Here is an 8,585-nt window from a genome sequence, read left to right as displayed (position 1 = left end):
ACAGAACACAATGCCACAGATGTCTCAAATTTTGTGAGAGAGTGCAATTGGCACGCTGACTGCAGGAATATCCACCAAAGCTGTTACCAGAGACTTGAATGTTCATTTCTCTACAATAAGCCACCTCCAACGTTGTGTTAGAGAATTTGGCAGTACGTCCAACCGGCCTCACAACCGCAGACCACGTGTAACCACGCCAGCACAGGACCTCCACATCCGGCTTCTTCACCTGCGGGACGGTCTGAGATGTCCCACCCGGACAGCTGATGAAACTATGGGTTTGCACAACCGAAGAATTCCTGCACAAACTGTCCGAAACCGTCTCAGGGAAGCTTATCTGCATGCTCATCGTCCTCACCAGGGTCTTGACCTGACTGCAGTTTGGTGTCGTAACCGTCTTCAGTGGGCAAATGCTCACCTTCGATGGCCACTGGCACACTGGAGAATCATGGTTTCAACTGTACCGGGCAGATGGCAGACAGAGTGTATGCCATCGTGTGGGCGAGCATTTTGCTGATGTCAAAGTTGTCAACAGAGTGCCCCATGGTGGCGGTGGGGTTATGGTATGAGCAGGCATAAACTACGGACAACGAACACAATATGTATTTTATCGGTGGCAATTTAAATGCACAGAGATACAATGACGAAATCCTGTGGCCCATTGTCGTGCCATTCATTCACCGCCATCATCTCATGTTTCAGCATGATAATTCACAGTCACATGTCACAAGGATCTGTACACAATTCCTGAAAGCTGAAATTGTCCCAGTTCTACCATGGCTGGCATACTCACCAGACATGTCACACATTGAGCCTGTTTGGGATACTCTGGATTGACGTGTACAACAGCGTGTTCCAGTTCCTGCCAATATCCAGCAACTTCGCACAGCCATTGAAGAGGAATGGGACAACATTCCACAGGCCACAGTCCTGCCTGATCAACTTTATGCGAAGGAGGTGAGGCAAATGGTGGTCACAGCAGATACTGACTGGTTTTCTGATTCATTCCCCTACCTTTTCCTAAGGTATCTGTGACTAACAGATGCATATCTGTATTCTCAGCCATGTGAAATCCATAGATTAGGGCATAATTAATTAATTTCAATTGACTGATTTCCTTATATAACTCAGTAACTCAGTAAAATCTTTTAAATTATTGCATGTTGAATTTATATTTTTGTTCAGTGTATATCTGGTCAATTCAGGGCCGGCTTAATGCATGGGCTTACCGGGGCTTATGCCCCTGTTCCCCGGCCCATGGGGGGCCCAAGAGGCATCAAATAAATATATAATGAAAATATATATATACAGGGCCTTCAGAATGTATTCAGACCCCTTGACTTTTTTCACATTTTGATAGGTTACAGCCAAACTCTAAAATTGATTACATATATTTTTTCCCTCATCAATCTACACACAATACCCCATAGTGACAAAGAAAAAACAGGTTAAGACATTTTTGCAAATTTATTACAAATAAAAAACTGAAATACAACATTTACATAACTATTTAGACCCTTTACTCAGTACTTTGTTGAAGCACCTTTGGCAGCAATTACACCCTCAAGTCTTCTTGGGTATTTATTTATTTATTTATTATTATTTTTTTTTTACCGTTATTTTACCAGGTAAGTTGACTGAGAACACATTCTCATTTGCAGCAACGACCTGGGGAATAGTTACAGGGGAGAGGAGGGGGATGAATGAGCCAATTGTAAACTGTAAACTGGGGATTATTAGGTGACCGTGATGGTTGAGGGCCAGATTGGGAATTTAGCCAGGACACCGGGGTTAACACCCCTACTCTTACGATAAGTGCCATGGGATCTTTAATGACCTCAGAGAGTCAGGACACCCGTTTAACATCCCATCCGAAAGACGGCACCCTACACAGAGCAGTGTCCCCAATCACTGCCCTGGGGCATTGGGATCTTTGTTTAGACCAGAGGAAAGAGTGCCTCCTACTGGCCCTCCAACACCACTTCCAGCAGCACCTGGTCTCCCATCCAGGGACTGACCAGGACCAACCCTGCTTAGCTTCAGAAGCAAGCCAGCAGTGGTATGACGCTACAAGCTCGGCACACCTGTATTTCTCCCATTATTCTCTGCAGATCCTCTCAAGCTTTGTTAGGTTGGATGGGGAGAGTTGCTGTACAGCTATTTTCAGGTCTCTCTAGAGCTGTTCGATCAGGTTCAAGTCCGGGCTCTGGCTGGGCCACTCAAGGACATTCAGAGACTTGTCCCGAAGCCACTTCTGCATTGTCTTGGCTGTGTGCTTAGGGTCTGTGTCCTGTTGGAAGGTGAACCTTCGCCCCAGTCTGAGGTCCTGAGCGCTCTGGAGCAGGTTTTCATCAAGGATCTCTTTGTACTTTGCTACGTTCATCTTTGCCTCGATCCTGACTAGTCTCCCAATCCCTGCCGCTGAAAAACACCCCCACAACATGATGCTGCCAACACCGTGCTTCACTGTAGGGATGGTGCCAGGTATCCTCCAGACGTGACGCTTGGCATTCAGGCCAAAGAGTTCAATCTTGGTTTCATCAGACCAGAGAATCTTGTTTCTCATGGTCTGAGAGTCTTTGGATGCATTTTACTCCAAGCAGGCTGTCATGCGCCTTTTACTGAGGAGTGGCTTCCGTCTGGCCACTCTACCATAAAGGCCTGATTGGTGGAGTGCTGCAGAGACAGTTGTCCTTCTGGAAGCTTCTCCCATCTCCACAGAGGAACTCTAGAGCTCTGTCAGAGTGACCATCGGGTTCTTGGTCACCTCCCTGACCAAGGCCCTTCCCCCCCAATTGCTCAGTTTGGCCGGGCGGCCAGTTTAGGAGGAGTCTTCTTCCATTTAAGAATGATGGAGGCCACTGGGTTCTTGGGGATCTTCAATGCTGCAGAAATGTTTTGGTACCCTTCCCCAGATCTGTGCCTCGACACAATCCTGTCTCGGAGCTCTACGGACATTTCCTTTGACCTCATGGCTTGGTTTTTGCTCTGACATGTACTGTCAACTGTGGGACCATATGGAAGGTGTGTGCCTTTCCAAATCATGTCCAATCAATTAAATTTACCACAGGTGGACTCCCATCAAGTTGTAGAAACATCTCAAGGTTGATCAATGGAAACAGGATGCACCTTAGCTCAATTTTGAGTCTCATAGCAAAGGGTTTGAATACTTATGTAAATAAGGCATTTCTGTTTTTTTATTTTTAATACATTTGCAAAAATGTCTAAAACCTGTTTTTGCTTTGTCATTATGGGGCAGACTTCTGAGGATTTTATTAATATAATCCCTTTTAGAATAAGGCTGTAACGTAACAAAATGTGAAAAAAGTCAAGGGGTCTGAATACATTCCGAAGGCACTGTATATATTAAGGAATTATGTACTGTAAATTGTATATATACAGTGAATATTATATATGTGGTATATATTTTATATTTTTTCACTGCAACTGCCAACCACAGGAAGACTCAGGAGCCCGCTCTCAATGAGTGTAGACAGCCTGCTGATGACACTGCTAATCATCAGATGGGGGTAGAACAGGATTATTATACCCTATGTAGGTAACTGGAGGTCCCTTCCTTGATTGGGTAACTGATTAAAAAGTATATATGTATACAAATCAATGTGACTGGTCAATTGTGTGAGTCAGGGGCTGGGCCCAAGCCCGTAGGGTGTCCAAGAGGCAACAAAAATGTTCAAAATACACTAGAGAGCATAATTTAGCCATATCATTTAGCCATGATTTCTTGATCCGGCCCAGGGTCAATCTCTACAGAGAACAGTGAAATCCTAACAACCACTCACCACATGATGGTGCTATGGGCTATATAGAAAAAATTCTGAAACCCAACAGCACTTGGGCACAACTCGTTGGAGGGTACTGCAAACCCATATTGTGTATCTATTACAAACATACAGTCTGGTGGAGCATTTAGCTGGCATGTTTTCCATTTGTAATCCTGCCACTTATATATAGGGCTGTGAAAAGTATTTATGGCTGCTCAACACTCCCATTTTTACATTGCAGTCAGAATACAATTAAACATGGTAATGGTATAACAGTAGAATTACAGTAGTAGCCTATATCTGTTACGGATAAACCAAGACTGTAATGTTGAGTCCAGAAAAAAAACATAACTGGGTCCAATGCAGAGGGTGAGGTTTTATGATAAAAATGAGAATTATGGGAAATAAATTAGGGATATCCATTCTCACCTGGGAAATCCACTGGGAGTGTGTAATACAATATATCATGCCAGCAGTTTATATTTGTGATTAATGGATCATTTTCCTATAACACAACAATTCCCCATAACACAACACTACCATTCCAGAGTTTCGTTCCATCTTAGCCCAGCTCCTGGTGATAACAGTGAAGCCCTGCAAGGTCCATTGTCAAGGTTAAACATTCAGGCCTCCTGTGTCACTGTTGACCTGGCAAGGTGTAAATGGTTCATTTTCCTCGCTTCTTTCCTCTCTTCTAGGTGATGACTCAGGGACGAGAGAGATGACCGCAAAATGAATCATCACAAAGTGAGAATAAGAATGTGGGGGATGATGGCACTCTTGGCTTTGTCTACTTACAATTTTTCCTACAGTAAGCTACATGACCATCGCTTTCACGATAATGCAGAGCACAGATTTGCACAGACATGCTTTTAAATGGGATAACTTGAAATGATCTGTGAGTATGTAATGTAACCAATTTACAAAACATCACACCCTAGTCTAACATATGGATCCAATAACACCAACAGGCACATACAGTACCAGTCAAAAGTTTGGACACACCTACTCATTCAAGGGTTTTTCTTTATTTTTACTACTTTCTACAATGTAGAATAATAGTGGAAGACATCAAAACTATGAAATAACACATGGAATCATGTAGTAATGTCACGTGTGCGCCCTCTCCGGCCTCTAGGTCACCAGGCTGCTCGTTAGGGCGCACACCTGTCACCAGCGTTAGGCGCATAATGACACTCACCTGGACTCCATCACCTCCTTGATTACCTGCCCTATATAAATCAGCAAAAAAAAAGAAACGTCCCTTTTTCAGGACCCTGTCTTTCAAAGATTGTTCATAAAATCCAAATAACTTCACATATCTTCATTGTAAAGGGTTTAAACACTGTTTCCCATGCTTGTTCAGTGAACAAACAATTCATGAAACATGCACCTGTGGAACGGTCGTCAAGACACTAAAAGCATACAGACGGTAGGCAATTAAGGTCACAGTTATGAAAACTTAGGAACTAAAGAGGCCTTTTTACTGACTCTGAAAAACACCAAAAGAACGCGTGAACGTCCCTTAGGCATGCTGCAAGGAGGCATGAGGACTGCAGATGTGGCCAGGGCAATAAATTGCAATGTCCCTACTGTGAAAAGCCTAAGACAGCGCTACAGGGAAACAGGACAGACATCTGATTGTCCTCGCAGTGGCAGACCACGTGTAACAACACCTGCACAGGATCGGTACATCGAAATCACACCTGCGGGACAGGTACAGGATGGCAACAACTGCCCGAGTTACACCAGGAATGCACAATCCCTCCATCAGTGCTCAGACTGTCCGCAATAGGCTGAGAGAGGCTGGACTGAGGGCTTGTAGGCCTGTTGTAAGGCAGGTCCTCACCAGACATCACCGGCAACAACGTCGCCTATGGGCACAAACCCACCGTCGCTGGAACAGACAGGACTGGCAAAAGTGCTCTTCACTGACAAGTTGCGGTTTTGTCTCACCAGGGGTGATGGTCAGATTCGCGTTTATCGTCGAAGGAATGAGCGTTACACCGAGGCCTGTACTCTGGAGCGGGATCGATTTGGAGGTGGAGGGTCCATCATGGTCTGGAGCGATGGGTCACAGCATCATCGACTGAGTTCTGTTGTCATTGCAGGCAATCTCAATGCTGTGTGTTACAGGAAGACATCCTCCTCCCTCATGTGGTACCCTTCCTGCCAGGCTTCATCCTGACATGACCCTCCAGCATGACAATGCCACCAGCCATACTGCTCGTTCTGTGCGTGATTTCCTGCAAGACAGGAATGTCAGTGTTCTGCCATGGCCAGCGAAGAGCCTGGATCTCAATGCCATTGAGCATGTCTGGGACCTGTTGGATTGGAGGGTGAGGGCTAGGGCCATTCCCCCCAGAAATGTCTGGGAACTTGCAGGTGCCTTGGTGGAAGAGTGGGGTAACATCTCTCAGCAAGAACTGGCAAATTTGGTTCAGTCCATGAGGAGGAGATGCACTTCAGTACTTAATGCAGCTGGTGGCCACACCAGATACTGACTATTACTTTTGATTTTGACCCCCTCTTTGTTCAGGGACACATTATTCAATTTCTGTTAGTCACATGTCTGTGGATCTTGTTCAGTTTATGTCTCAGTTGTTGAATCTTGTTATGTTCATACAAATATTTGCACATGTTAAGTTGGCTGAAAATAAACGCAGTTGACAGTGAGAGGACGTTTCTTTTTTTGCTGAGTTTATGCCACTTCCCCAGTCATCATTGTTTCTGTTTCTGTTCTATGTCGGTGCACTGTTCGTGTATCTTGTTTTGTTCTTTAATTTATTAAATGTTTTCACTCCCTGAACTTGCTTTCCGACTTTCAGCGTACATTGTTACAGAATGACAACTCATCAAAGGGAAGCATCAGGGAGTGTTTTTTGTTTGTGTTTGTGTTCGGTGTGATGTCGGGTCCAGGTGTTGGAGCCGGAGCTACCTGGGAGGCCTCAGGCGGTTTGTAGGCTCCCATGCCTCAGCGGGTTCGATGGGCTCCCATGCCGAAGCTGGGTGAACAGGTTCCCGTGCCTCAGCCGAGGCAACCGGGGAGGTCTCAGCCATCTCCTCAGGTTCACTCCTCAGCCTGTTCGTCAGGTTTCTGGCGACCTGTCCGCTCCGGATCCCCGGGATTGTCCCGGTGGTTGGCGTCCTGCAGCTGGAGCCGAAAACACCTGGGAGGGGATACTGTCACAAGTAACCAAAAAAGTGTTAAACAAATGAAAATATATTTTAGATTCTTCAAAGTAGCCACCCTTTACCTTGATGACAGTTTTGCACACTCTTGGCATTTTCTCAATCAGCTTCAACTGGAATGCTTTTCCAAAATTCTTGAATGAGTTCCCACATATGCTGAGCAATTGTTGGCTGCTTTTCCTGCACTCTGCGGTCCAACTCATCCCAAACCATCTCAATTGGGTTGAGGTCGAGTGACTGTGGAGGCCAGGTCATCTGATGCAGCACTCCGTCACTCTCCTTCTTGGTCAAATAGCCCTTAAACTTTCAAAGGTCTTGAAATGTTCCTGATTGACTGACCTTCATGTCTAAAAGTAATGATGGACTGTCGTTTCTCTTTGCTTATTTGAGCTGTTCATGCCGTAGTATGGACTTGGTGTTTTACCAAGTAGGGCTATCTTCTGTATACTAACCCTACCTTGTCACAACACAACTGATTGGCTCAAAGGCATTAAGAAGGAAAGAAATTCCACAAATTAACTTTTAAAAAGGCACACCTGTTAATTAAAATGCATTCCAGGTGACTACTTCATGAAGCTGGTTGAGAGAATGCCAAGAGTGTGCGAAGCTGTCATCAAGGCTACTTTGAAGAATCGAAAATCTCAAATATATTTTGATTTGTTTAACACTTTTTTGGATACTACATGATTCCATATGTTATTTCCTAGTTTTGATGTCATCACTATTATTCTACAATGTAGAAAATAGTAAAAAATAAAGAAAAACCCTTGAATGAGTAGGTGTGTCCAAACTTTTGACTGGTACTGTATATTAAGGATTGTTTTCAAAGGATCATTGCGGATTTTAGCAATGAGGCCCTTAATCAACTTCCCCAGAGTTAGATAAACTCATGGACATGTCTCTGCATCCAGCATGAAGGAAGTTCGAGGTAGTTTAGCGTTAGCCTATGGTATCTACTAGCATGCTAGCAGTTACCATATACTTCCAGTCATTGCGCTAACGCTAGTTAGCAATTACACTAACACTAGTTAGCAACTTCCTTCAAATTTCATGCAGAGATCTAAAAATGGTATCCACAAGTTCATCTGACTCTGGGGAAGTATATAAAGGGATTCATTGCCAAAATCCTGAAGTATCCCTTTAAGCAATGGAGAGAGCTGTGGATGTGTCTGAGCCAACAAATCAGCACCCACTTTGGTGTAGGCAGCTATATGACCATGAATACCACACAACAGCAAGGGCGCCCCTGCCTGACAGAAAAGTGACAATCTATTCAAAGGTTGAAGTTAATTAATGAAGGGGAAAAGGGGCAAACCAATTACCTCACCCCCAAAACACACCCCCAGACACTCCTCCCTCCTTTGAGTCTATCTTATAAGTTAAGACCCCCCCACCCCTCGCCCTTCTCCAGTTCTATATATAGGCCCCCCAGACCATCTGCAATAATGATATTGCTCTCTTGATATCCCCATCAGCACTTTATGCCGTGCAAAGAAGTTTCGGCCGCCACCCCCCACCCTCCACTTTGACTTTTTCCCCCAACCTCCCCTCGCCACCACCGCCCCCGCAGCCCCCCCTCAAAGATCTACCATCCAAGCTCTGGGTGGA

The sequence above is a fragment of the Salvelinus sp. IW2-2015 genome, linkage group LG18, assembly GCF_002910315.2.
Source record: "Salvelinus sp. IW2-2015 linkage group LG18, ASM291031v2, whole genome shotgun sequence".
NCBI classification, from domain to species: Eukaryota; Metazoa; Chordata; class Actinopteri; order Salmoniformes; family Salmonidae; genus Salvelinus; species Salvelinus sp. IW2-2015.
This window is presented reverse-complemented; position numbering follows the sequence as displayed.